The sequence below is a fragment of the Ascidiella aspersa genome, chromosome 5 (genome assembly GCF_963924565.1).
Source record: "Ascidiella aspersa chromosome 5, kaAscAspe10.2, whole genome shotgun sequence".
Taxonomy (NCBI): Eukaryota; Metazoa; Chordata; class Ascidiacea; order Phlebobranchia; family Ascidiidae; genus Ascidiella; species Ascidiella aspersa.
In genome coordinates this window covers 5,197,758-5,210,179 of record NC_139451.1, presented here as the reverse complement: position 1 = coordinate 5,210,179, position 12,422 = coordinate 5,197,758, and positions in this window count along the sequence as shown.

The following is a 12,422-nucleotide window of genomic DNA, read 5'->3' as shown; positions in this document are numbered from 1 at the left end:
TCTTCAGTTTCAAAGGAGATTTTACTTTCGTTGGACGCAGTATGTTACCAGGATTACGTATTTGCTGAATATCACGCAATGCGAACAATGGCTGCTATAAAACCTTAGGTTTTACGTTAGTGAGTGGTTCCCTATCGATATATGTCACTGGTTTTCGTTACGTAAAAGATGTTTGACGTGCTTAGCCGTTGGGTTTTTAGTCGTTTTATTTCAAATAAGTACATATTATTTGCAATTTTGTTTCAACAAAATGTAAAATTTTAGTTTGCGAAGACGAACAATTACATGTTTTACAGTCACAAATAAATGCGCGATAATTTAAAACACGCCATCCGATTAAATGCTGCTTCCACACAGGCTAAAGAATGTGACTCCATTTGTGGGGAATCATCATTTAGTTAACCCATTTCAGGCACAATGAGCAAAATAAAATAGTCAAGGGACGACCAACATATATGCTGTATAACAATTAACGTTTAGAGAAATTAAAATGTTTTATTTAGAAAAAATTAAAATGTTCAGCACTTTACACACAAGCCAGGATATTACGCTATCCGTAACATTACTTTTTAGTAACATGGTAAATTACCTTTTTAAATCATCGGCAATAACACGCGGCTCAAGCAAAGAGTACAACAAAATAATATGTTATAGTTTTAAGAGGCCAGCTTGATGGAATCTTACATTTTGTTTAACTTATGCTTGAGAATGATTTGGTCCGGGGAATACGAATTTGTTATGGACAAAGCGCCTTTGCCAATGTACGGCCTAATATTGTTGCTGCTTTCACGAGGGCCGCATCCTACTTTAATTGTAGAAAGTATTCACCCGACAAATACAGAACATTACTTTCGGTTACAATTTAAATTACTTAGACAAACCACCATTAAAAATAGGGCCCTGGAAAATACCCCCTGACAAAATATAAAACAACCGCAACCCCGTTAACTTAATTATTTGCATTAAATTGTTTTGTATTAGGTCTACATTAAGTTTATTTGCTGTTTTCAATATGCGTCCCGGATTTAAGTTTCTAAAAATGGCAAGCCTACCTATAGCGCATTTTGTCGACGGCCAGCACGTTTTACAATGTAGGCTAATGTTACTTTTGCCACTTAACGCATTTAGGTAAATTGCGAACCCGCACCTGACATTACACGTAAGTCGCTCGCCCAATAACGCTTGATAGTCGTCTGAAAAAACGCTGACACTGCACTACCAGGTTACATTTAAAGCAAGCATTATAAATTGGTCGCCGCAGCGACAGGCCAACTTACCACACGCGTTTGTGCAATTAGGCACAACAATCGGCGGTAAAACATTAAATTATATCGGTTCCAACTACCCGAAATAAACGGCAGAATTGGATTCGATATTCTACTTTGAACATCCCTAATGAAAACCTTGAAGTGCTATTGCATTCGCCAAGTTCCAATTAATTCAACATGGTGGACTATTTGTGGTAGATACACAATTATAGAACATCTGATGTTGAAAATGAATAAACTTTATGAGAACCGACGATGCCAGTGTATAGGGGAAACATATATTCCAAGTAAGGGTGGTACAAGGTTGACTGCAACCAGGGCCACAATATTTATTGCATATTCTTTGCGGGCCACATAAAGTAGGCTACTTGGGTGTTTAAAGATGACGTCACAAAGTAACATCGAAAGACATAAGCTCCAGAAACTTGCTTCTTTCGTCGAACTTGTGCGCAAAGGAAATAGAATGTTATGAAACTTGGGAAAATGGTCTGCGCGAAGCGCCAAAAATTTGCGTATTTGACAAAAAATTTAATTCAGAAGACTGCATTTTATAAGCGTAGAATATTGATGGAAACCGTGTGCGTATCTTACTAAAATTTTGGGAGAGATCTTGCATACTACACAATCGCTCAATTACAAAGGCGTTGTCGTTTCGCGCAAAAAGGTTTTATTAACCAGATCAATTTGCATCTTGGAAGACGCCCTAACGTCACAGTGAAAACCTGTAAAACATTACTTTCTAGCAGCGCGATACATATTTTATCGTACATTTATTTTATAACTTATAAGTAAAAAATATAACTTATAAGTTCGTAAAACAACGCAAATAAAACTTATAAGTTCGCAAAACAACGCAAATCTAACTTATAAGTTCGCAAAACAGCATTTTAGAGTTCCATATAGGACGCACTGCGGCTTCTCTCAAACCGGTCTAGCACATACCGAAATTAGGCGTTCTTGCACTCCCTGGATCCAAATTTGGTGAGCGATGGGGAACTGTTTCTTTCATGGTATAACCGGGAAAATGTGATCATAACCAAACAATTGCAGTATGCTTACTGTTCATTGGTCACTTGGATAACTTTGAATAAACCCTCAAAGGTACGCACTGCAATAATTCAACACTGCTTCGCGGGCCACGAACAATGATGTCGCGGGCACATGTGGCCTGGGTTCGGACCACCCTGCTTTAAGTTTTAAAGGTTATTTAGTTTTTTATTGAAAACACTTCACACTTTATATTACGGTATTTTAGATTCTTTTTTGACCTGGCCCTGCTAGACATTTTCATTCTCATGCGGCCCTCTGTAAAATATAATTGCCCACCCCTGCTATACACAGTTAAAAATTAAGTTTGATAATAATCAATATAAATAGTGGAAGCTGTGATCTATAATTGTATTCGGAAGACGAAAAAATATTAGTTTGTTGGTTTATTCACAAAAACGAACGAACAGCAGGAATAGAGGTAAAAAGAAATTGCAAGCAAAGCTAACAAACAACAAGCTACAATAGTAAACAACACACCATGTATTTTACAATGGAAAAATAAAAAGAAAATGAATTAACGAAATAAGAACAAAAAATACGAACAGAAATAGGAACATAATTATCAGGCGGAATCAGATCATGATAACACTTTTAAAAGTTAAACAAAATGCAGTTCAAGCGCTTTGACCAAATGAGAAAAAGTCAAATTTACACATGATAGCAAAGCGAATAAGACTTTACACCAAAACGAACATATTTTTTAGCAGGTTTTAGGCTATTAAGGTCGAAAACAACAGTTTTGGATAGAATTATACGTTTTTGTTCCTTAAACGTAATATTTTTGTACGGGATATTTTTGGTACCAGTCTCTCACAGTAAAAAAAAAGGGAAAAACGAATATTTAACACATTTAGCAAACAAAAATATTTAAATTAGTTTTTCTTTACAGGACATACTCAAAGCAACCAACAAATAATTTAAACAGAAATAAACGTCAACTTTTTAAGTTCTGGTATTTATTTTTTAAAACAGGTTTCTTCGGCGCATTTTTAGCGTTATGTTACATACAACGGATCAAACAAATGAAGATACAAAAAAACTGTAATAAAAATTAAGTTTTACATTTTATAGTAAAAAAACTACCTTAAAAACACATATCTACATTGAAGTACAATTGCCAGCACATTTTTGTACACGACTTTTTGGTCTTTGTTGAATAAACGAAGTAAAGCAGAAAATAAAACTAATAACACTAACTTTAGCAAAATCAACACCAGATCCACAGTTGGCTCTAAAAAAAAAAAAATTAGACAAAAAAGCAGTGAATTCAACGAAATCAGCAAACAACAAATGTCTGGTTGACATTCATTCCAGGTTTTTTGTCTACGTGAAAAAGCAGTTAAAAAGTGTGGACAAAAAACAAAAAAGCTACACTAGGTTTTCGCGGGTTCCGCTTTCGTAACCGACGAAATAGAAGCCCGGCCTATGGTATGGAACCCGTAAACCACCAACATTGTAAACATTGCGTGACGGACTAGAAGGAATGTGAAGCAACGGGACAGGACTTTTCGCGATTGGCGGGCAAATGGTCATGGTGACCGGAATGGCCGTGACCAGGCCATCGGAAACGGCCCGCGGCCCGTTTTGGGCGTCTTGTAGGGATTTGAGTCCAAGGAAATATTCTTTAACCGACTGGGATTCGCCAGAGGTGTTTTGAATGCTTGTCGGACTTTTTTGAAGCTCTTTTTTAGGCGACGCACTTCTTGAAATTTGATTTCTTTTGATATTTGATAAATCTTTATTTGGTTTGACTGTGTCTGATTTTTTTGGAACTGATTATTTTGCATGTAATGGATCTTGATTTGGTTTGGCGGGCTCCAACTTTTCTGTAATTGATTTTTTTGCATCTGATGTATTTTGATTTGTTTTGGCCGGGTCTGATTTTTGTGAAACTGATTTTGTTGCATCTGATTTATCTTGATTTTTTTTGGCTGGCTTTTGCAAAGAACCGCTTGCAAATGGTCTGCTGGGAAGGTTTTCCGTTAATGGCGAAATAATAGAGTAGCAACTTGGCATTGAGTAGTGTTCTGAGCTAACTCTGCGCGCACTTTCTGGAAAGTGACTAGAGCTGGTTTGCTTTACAGGGTGGGGATTGGCCAAGACAAGGCCATCGGTTCCGTAAGAAACCTTCAAGGCCTTGGATCTCAAATCGCGCAAAGCATGCCTCCTTTGAAGTCGATTCGCACGTGAATCGTACACTTGTGACGGACTGTGGACGGGTATCCCTGGAACCGGGCCAGATGGCGCCAAGTTGCGCGGAAGGGTCATGGTCCACTGAGGAATCGTGACCTTTGTGCTGTTTAAAAGAGAACCGCCGCAAATAGTGCTCACGGTTTCCGTTGCGGGACTTCCCCAGTGATTTTTGTGCCGCGCGGCCGGGTCGCCCCTCATGCAGCCCAACGGCGTCGGCTGGCGCGTTGCCAGGCTCCGGTGCCCCCCTGGCCTCAGTATAGGTTCGGTTTCGCTTCTGTTTTGGCCCTCCTCTATATTGTTGCATCTGCGTCTGCATGAATAGTAGCATCTGTGGAATGAGAAGGAAAATTAGTTTTGTAAGTTATAAATTTAGATTAAGATGGGGTCGGCAACCTACTAATAATTGAAAACATATTGCTTCAAATTCACACATTTTAGCAACAAAATTGTCATTTACCATTTATTATAACCCGCCGAGACCTTTTAAAGGTGGCTTTGGCCCGCGACCAGGAAAAGTGTTACTGACCCCCTGGTTTAACCATCTAGCCTAGAAATATTTCTCATACGATTTGCGATAATTGCTTTGCGGGATTGAACTAGCTTTAATAGAAAAATGATCTCTTTTGATACAGCGATAAAAATTGACACGAAATGAAGTAATAAATCCAACGGGAACACACTATAATAGTATAAAGACCAGTGAAATTAAGCATACGACCGAATACGACTCAAACTCGTCGTAAAAAGTTTGTAATGACATAAATGAAAAATGTGAGGGTATAAGATTCGTTTGTTGATGTTTTCAGTCGTATTGCTGGAGTCCGATGGCCTTTTTTGTCATATAAAAAATAAAATAATTTAGTATCGGATGGACGGCCGTAGATTTCCCAAAATACCGGTATAGAATATGTTATAACAACCGCGGATTTCATTGTTACGTTAAAATAGCATACTTACGTCACGATAGACCACACAATGAGTAAGACAACCAAAAGTGCAAAGATAAATGTCTGGACGATCAAAAGCCACGGTGGAAAATGAAATATGGTCGCCTGGCCTGTACTTTCGTCTGAACCTTCTAGTGCTGAAAAAACAGTTTAATTTACAATGCGTTCCTGTAAGAAAAATTTAGATCGTTCAGGAATGAAAATTTTTGAGTCGGCGCCGATAATTTTATGCACAAGACTAATGAGTGTGGATACGTTTCGTAATACCTCAGCATTTTTCTTACGTTCAATTTACTGCTGATAATGCTAGACCCTTGAGGCTTGCCTAGTAATTTTGTTTGTCGAGTGCTTCTGGGCAACCGTTACCGTTTCATTTGTTGCTAAGTTATAATTGAAAAAGCAATTAGGATTATTTCGGGCGCTGGTCTAGAATCCTACCACAACGCATATTATTTTGGTTAGGGTACGGTTAGGTTAGCGTGGGTCAAGTATAATTATTAGATAAGAAATATAAAAATACGTGACCCACCCACACCCAAACGCTAACTAGCACCCAAAATATTGTGCGACACCCACCCATAGGCGTAGCTAGTGCGGTGGGGTACATATGTCCCCGGGCGCCAAAATGAGGCTTTCAAAAGCCAAAATAAGGCTGATTCTTCTTTAAATACAATGTTGTATTAAAATTTGAATCGTTTTTTCGTATAAAGTAAGGTATATTATGTTATTGTAATAGAAAATGTGATTAAACATAAAGGAGGGGGCGCCAATTTTATAGTTTGCCCCCGGGCGCAAAATACCCTGATAACGCCTTTGCACCTACCCAAATATTGTGCGATGATTTAATAATTGTGGTAGGATTGTCTGTTTAGAAATAAAAGTCCAAAACGCTAAATTCAGCATATTGATTGTAAAATCGGCGCTCTTTCGCTATTGTACGTGAAAAGTTATGCAAAAAAAAAATTAATAATACCACTTACCACAACGCATATTGTTTGGGTTAGGGTGCGGGTTAGCGTTTGGGTAAGGGTGGGGCAAGTAATATTTTGTTTATTATTAATAATAACTTCACCCACCCTCAACCAAACGCTAACTCGCACCCTAACCAAAACAATATACGTTGTGGTAAGCGGCATTTGAAGAAAATTTTTTTTTTACCAATTTTTACGTACAATAGTGAAAGAGTGCCGTAAAATCTTAAGGTTTGCTGTTTCTAAATAAGTTGATAAACTGGATTACCTTCGTCAGCATTTGATTTGCAAGCGCTTGTCAACAACAGCAAAATCACAGTCTGTTTAAACCTCATTCTTTTCGGTTGAAACTACAGATATGAGATTCCTCTTCAAAACCACGTTTTTTGACAGGCTGTTTACAATATGAAGATGAAATTATATTGATTGTTTCTCACTTAAAGGGAATTTCAGTCCTTTGTTCGTAACAATCACTGTTTGTCAGCAGTTTTGAACAAAAAATGGAAGCCATTTTTGCAAAAAATAGCACTTTAAGTATTTATTTAAAAGGGGCACATTTTAACGGTATAACGTTGGTTCACATATCAAAGTATTAAATAAAATACCAACATTAGTTTTTATTAGGCAACTAAAGATTTAGTGCTTGGTGATTCACTTCTATGTTTTTGATTTCGCATGTTTATTTGGTGATTATTTGGGCGATTATTTTTTGACTTGTTAAAAAAGTCAAAATTTTGACAAAATTTAAACGTAAGGTCAAAATTTGTCAAAATTTTTTCAAGTCAAAATCGAATAAAAATGCACATAAATCGTTTACAAAATTAAAAATCTATGTTCAGCTTTTTGAAATTGGTCGTTGAATTTTTTTTTTAATTTATCGTTCAATTTCATCAAAAAAAATAGTTTTGATTGATATTCAAAGTCGTTTTAACCGTATGACATCTTCATTAGAGCAATATACGGTATAAAAAACGTGTGAATAACGACGCCTAGGTTATTTAAATAAAGACAATGCATTTCTAACATGTCAAGATTTTGACAAAATAAATTATTTTTAGGTCAAATTTCTTAATTTTTAGGTCAAAAAATAATCGCCCTATAATGATTATAATAACTGCTTTATATTAATTCGTTCCCTTTGTAATATACATATCTTGTTCGTGGTGACTTAACCAAATGTGGTTTACATCATACATTACCATTGCTACATTAGATATTACATTTGACTTGTTGCTGTTTACCTCAGATATAAGGCATAATAGCTTATATGGCAGCATGACACATGCACTACTAAATGTGGCTGTGATTTTTGTGAAGTCCCTTAATAGGCTAATTTTCACAAGATAGTATAGCTAGGCGGTGGAGTTGTAAATGATGCCGTTTCAAGTATCAGATATGGGTGTATGAATGCAACTGATTTTCCCACCATAAATGCAGTAAAAGCAGTAAATGGCATGGAAGGCAAGTTTCCGTACTATACCCTTGACAAAAGAAGAATCTCCTTGTTTCGTGTGCTATATAAAATGGGCTACCTGCAACGTATACCGGTAAATGTTGTTGATTTCTCAAGCTATAGCCACGCTCACAAGTTCACAACTTTGAATGAAGGACAGTCCATTTCTATTCGTGGCAGTTATACGCACGATAACGAAGTAGTTCTATTAAAGCTGGACAATAGCATGTAAGTCCTGTTGTATAAACCCAATATAGGCGTACCTTATTTAAAGCCCGATACTGTCTTCTAGCTAAAATAATTTATAACACTTTTTAATTCGCAACTTTGATATACAGAGACAACAACGGCCGAAACGAGATTGTCCAAAAAGCGTCTGAAAAAACAACAGCTGAAGTGTTTTAAAGCCATCGACAGTAAATAAGTAGGGCGATTTGACTTGTCAAAAGAAATCAAAGTTAACATTTATCAAATTTCAGTTTTAAAATACAACCAACAAGATTTTAATTGTAATATATTTGCGTTTTAAAGCAATATACGATATCAGTTAACGATTTATAGGTTCAGCGAACTTATTTTGTTTACGTTTAGAATTGAATAATTGTGAATCTCAAATTTGGACAAATGTATTAAACAGTATTTGCAACATTTCGCGTCTTGTTTGTATTTTTAAAATGCCAAAAAAATCAACTAAGCATTTTAAACAGATTTGCATTTTAAACTCTTCTTTTCATTTTAAACTTTCTTTGCATTAAAATAAAACAAATAACTGATTTGTGTTCCTCCGGTCGTCAGTAAATCAGCAAAAGCAAGTGACTGACGACGCCAAGACACTAATTAGCAGTAGTTCATACAACAATGCGTTGTATCAATGTGTACAGTTTCCTTTTTGCCCGACACTTAATCTAGCTGAATGAATATATAGGACTCCAGCCATAGGACCAAGATAAGAACAACACCAACGTCAGAATAAAACACAATTAGGAATAAGGCCAAAATAGGACTAATACCTGATGGTATTAGTACCGTCTAAATCGGAATAAGTCCTTAATCCTTCGGAATAAGACCTAATAGGTCAGAATCAGGCCTAAAAACACTTTAATTAACCCCAAACCCCACCCCTAAGTAGGCTACATCACTAACTCCACTACTAATTTCAACAATAACCCATTTTCTATCCCCACCCATTACCTACCAATAACCCTAAACAGGACCAAAAGTGCCGGACGGCGCCTGTACGGCGACCACACGTACTAGGCGACCACACGTAGTCACCAAAACGGCCGATGCCGGACCGATGGCCCCCGATCGTCCCATACCCTCTACTGACAGGTTCAAGCGTTATTTGGGCCATTTGACAAAAATTAGCTCAACTTCTAATTGCCGTCAGGTAGGCCAAGTTTGATATGAGCATTGAAAGATCATAAGGTATTCTTTCGATTCTTATAAATAAAAAAAAGGAGATACGGTTTACCAATAGGTCTATACCAGTAATATATTTTTAAAGGGGTAACAGGACCAACACTTCCCAGGACAGCAAATAGTTCTGAAACATACGATAAGTCACCTTTGCAAATTACTTCGGTCAGATATTTTTGTAATAACCTAAACCAGTGATTAATTAACACCTTTTTATTTGTCGTTCTTCGTAGAAACATTAAACGGATTGCGGTTGCCTTTTTTAAAAACTTTTGTTTTATTTTTCTAAATAAAAATTACAAACCTAAGTAATTCTAAAGCTGAATTAAAAACTAACTTCAAGTCAATTTTAAAGTTACTCCCTATAATCTGTTACTAGTTTAAATATAGTTACGCTCAGATTTACAAACAATGATTCAGTCTGTACATAATTTCCAATAACATTATGCCAAATTTTCGCAGTTCTTCGGCGGTGATTTAAAAGCCCAAGCGCGACCCACCGCTTCGAGTTCGTCCGAGAGACGTTTACTTTTCGAAGCAGGACGTTGCTGAAGATCCAGTAGTGTTAAAAAGATTGGTTGTGCGAATAAAGATGTTCCTGAACCCATTTAAGCTGCCCACGCTACCTGTGCAGCGCGCCAATGGGAAACTGTTTGCAAGGAAAGACGACGTTTGCAACGCGTGGTTCTGCGCTTACCGTGCACTGGAATACAAGGAAGGGTTGGATAAAATTAGAGTCAGGGTTATAGAGGAAGATGCAAGAAGAGTGAGTTACATTTTTCACGGTCCTCTGAGGTTCAACGGACAGGAACCGATTTATGAACATTCCGATTATCACTTTTGGGAAAAGGAGTTGGGAGAGCTTTTAAAATCTTTCAGTTTGTAAGCAACTGGTCCCCATGTATAAAAAAGTGTTTGGAAATTATAAAGTAGGGCGAGTTATAGAAATTTTTTGCAGTTAAAACTCTTGATCTCTGTATGTTCTTTTTAATTTATGTGTTAAAAAAAATCAACATAGAAACAATAATAAAATATTCCAAACATTTTCATAATTGTTAATGTTTCAATCGGTATGTAAGTTACAATTGTTATAATAAGTTACTAGGCAAAGAGTTGTAGCCTGCTTTATTGAAAAAAGTTAAACGACTTTAAAATTTAAACCTTTCAGTTTATTAGAGATGTTTTAGGAGTTTAGTTTAAGTGGTAATTCGAAGCTAACGTATAGTACAGTAGCCCATTAATTCTTTATCGCCTAGTGTCGGTAACGGTATGCTTCGCCAATAGATGAGTTTCACTCTTGCAACCTAGAACATTTTGGGGTTAAAGTTCAACATTGTTATCCAAGGATAGGTATTCAAGCTCTGAATATTCTGGTCCGATTTGTTTAACATACGTATGCGAATGCGACTTCTCTGCATTGCGTAGGCTACTTTTAAATGTAAAGCACAAAACTGACTTCATGTTGAATCTGATATTCGTTGTAGCCTACATTATCTACTACTTTACCAAACATTGAGCAACTCGTTGCTAAAAAGCAAGGGCAGCCGGCACGTTGAATATAGCTGATGTAATTTGTTACATTCGTTTTTCAATAAATGGGCACCATTTTATACATTGGGGTTAAATCTGATATTCAGCTTCGTTAAAGGGGTAAAACATACAAAAAAGGTTAAGAACCCCTGTACTAAACTAAACTGTAAAACATTAGAGAACAAGTTTCTAGTTGACCACAACGTTCCGCGTTGCTATTAGCTGATTTTAAACTAATCCTTTTTTATATTGTTTCTATGACTTAATGAACATTTCAACTTTATTATTGCTGGTACCAGTATTTCGTGCAAAAATATCATAATCAGCTTTTTTGAATTATTGTTTTAAAGAATATAACAACTTCAGCATGTTTTAAAACATCACAAAAATATAATTTTTTTAAGTTTTTAAAGACTAATCCTTAACTTGACGAACAGTTCGTCTAAAAAGGTAACAAATTACCAAAATTTAAAGGTAATAGATTACCAAAAAATGTTAATTTCGGCACTAAAACTAGTTATTTAAAGAATTAATGAAATGAAACATAGAAACAATAAAAAGTAATTCGTTTGTTTTAGTTGAAATGATGCACCAGTCGTTGTGCAGTTAGATTTTCCAATGGTTGCTAAGCGACACTTTTTAGCCTGTGTAAATTAAAATAAAAGCAAAACAAAATTTAAATCAATAAATTGCTGGTGTTAGCTGTAAACAAAAAGTCTGTTAAGCATAAATAAAACAATTTTGATGTTTAGATTATTATAACTTGTCAGATAGATTAAAAATAAACACTTTCTGTATTTAAGTTTAAAGGCAACATAGAAACAATAATAAAATATTCGGAAATTTTTCAAAAATAATTCTTTAATCGTTGTGTTAGTTACAATTGGTATGATAAGTTGCTAGGCAACGAGTTGTAGCCTGCTTCATTAAAAAAAGTTAAACGACTTTTTAAACCTTTCGGTATATTAGAGATGGGTTAGGAGTTTAGGGAAAGTGAAACAATGTTATTTAGTTACGTGATGTGTTGAAATCTTCGTATTTATATAGTTTTAATTTAAAAACGAAATATTTGAAGAACTTTACAACCCAGTGGGATCTTCGAATGTTTAGAAATCTATGAATTTAAGGTTTGGAAAATATATATTAATAATTGCTGCGTTTAAACGTGGACATATTTTTCTCTTTTTAAAAAGATTAGTCGAATAGTAATAGGCTAAATGAAAACTAATATCTTCGTTTGCCTTGGCTTTAGTTCGTTATTGTCATTATTTTTGTTCGTTTTCCTAAATCTAATGCCTTGAAGCGAGACGCTTTTTGTGTTGCTTCGAGTTCGTGTTTTTTGAAAAGGGCAGACAATTACACAACGCACTGCACAGGAAAAGAACGAAAGGAAAAAGGCAATATGTCCGGTTCGGTGCAGTATTACTGTGTGCGTAAAGTGCCGCTACATAACCCCCCTCCAGAAACGGACAAATGACTCAAACAATGCGTAAAATACGGCGAATACAAAATCACGACGAAGGAAAGCGAAAATAACTGCGAGCGCGCTTGCGTAAGATGTGTTCGTTCAAGAGGCCGCCTTCTACGTGGA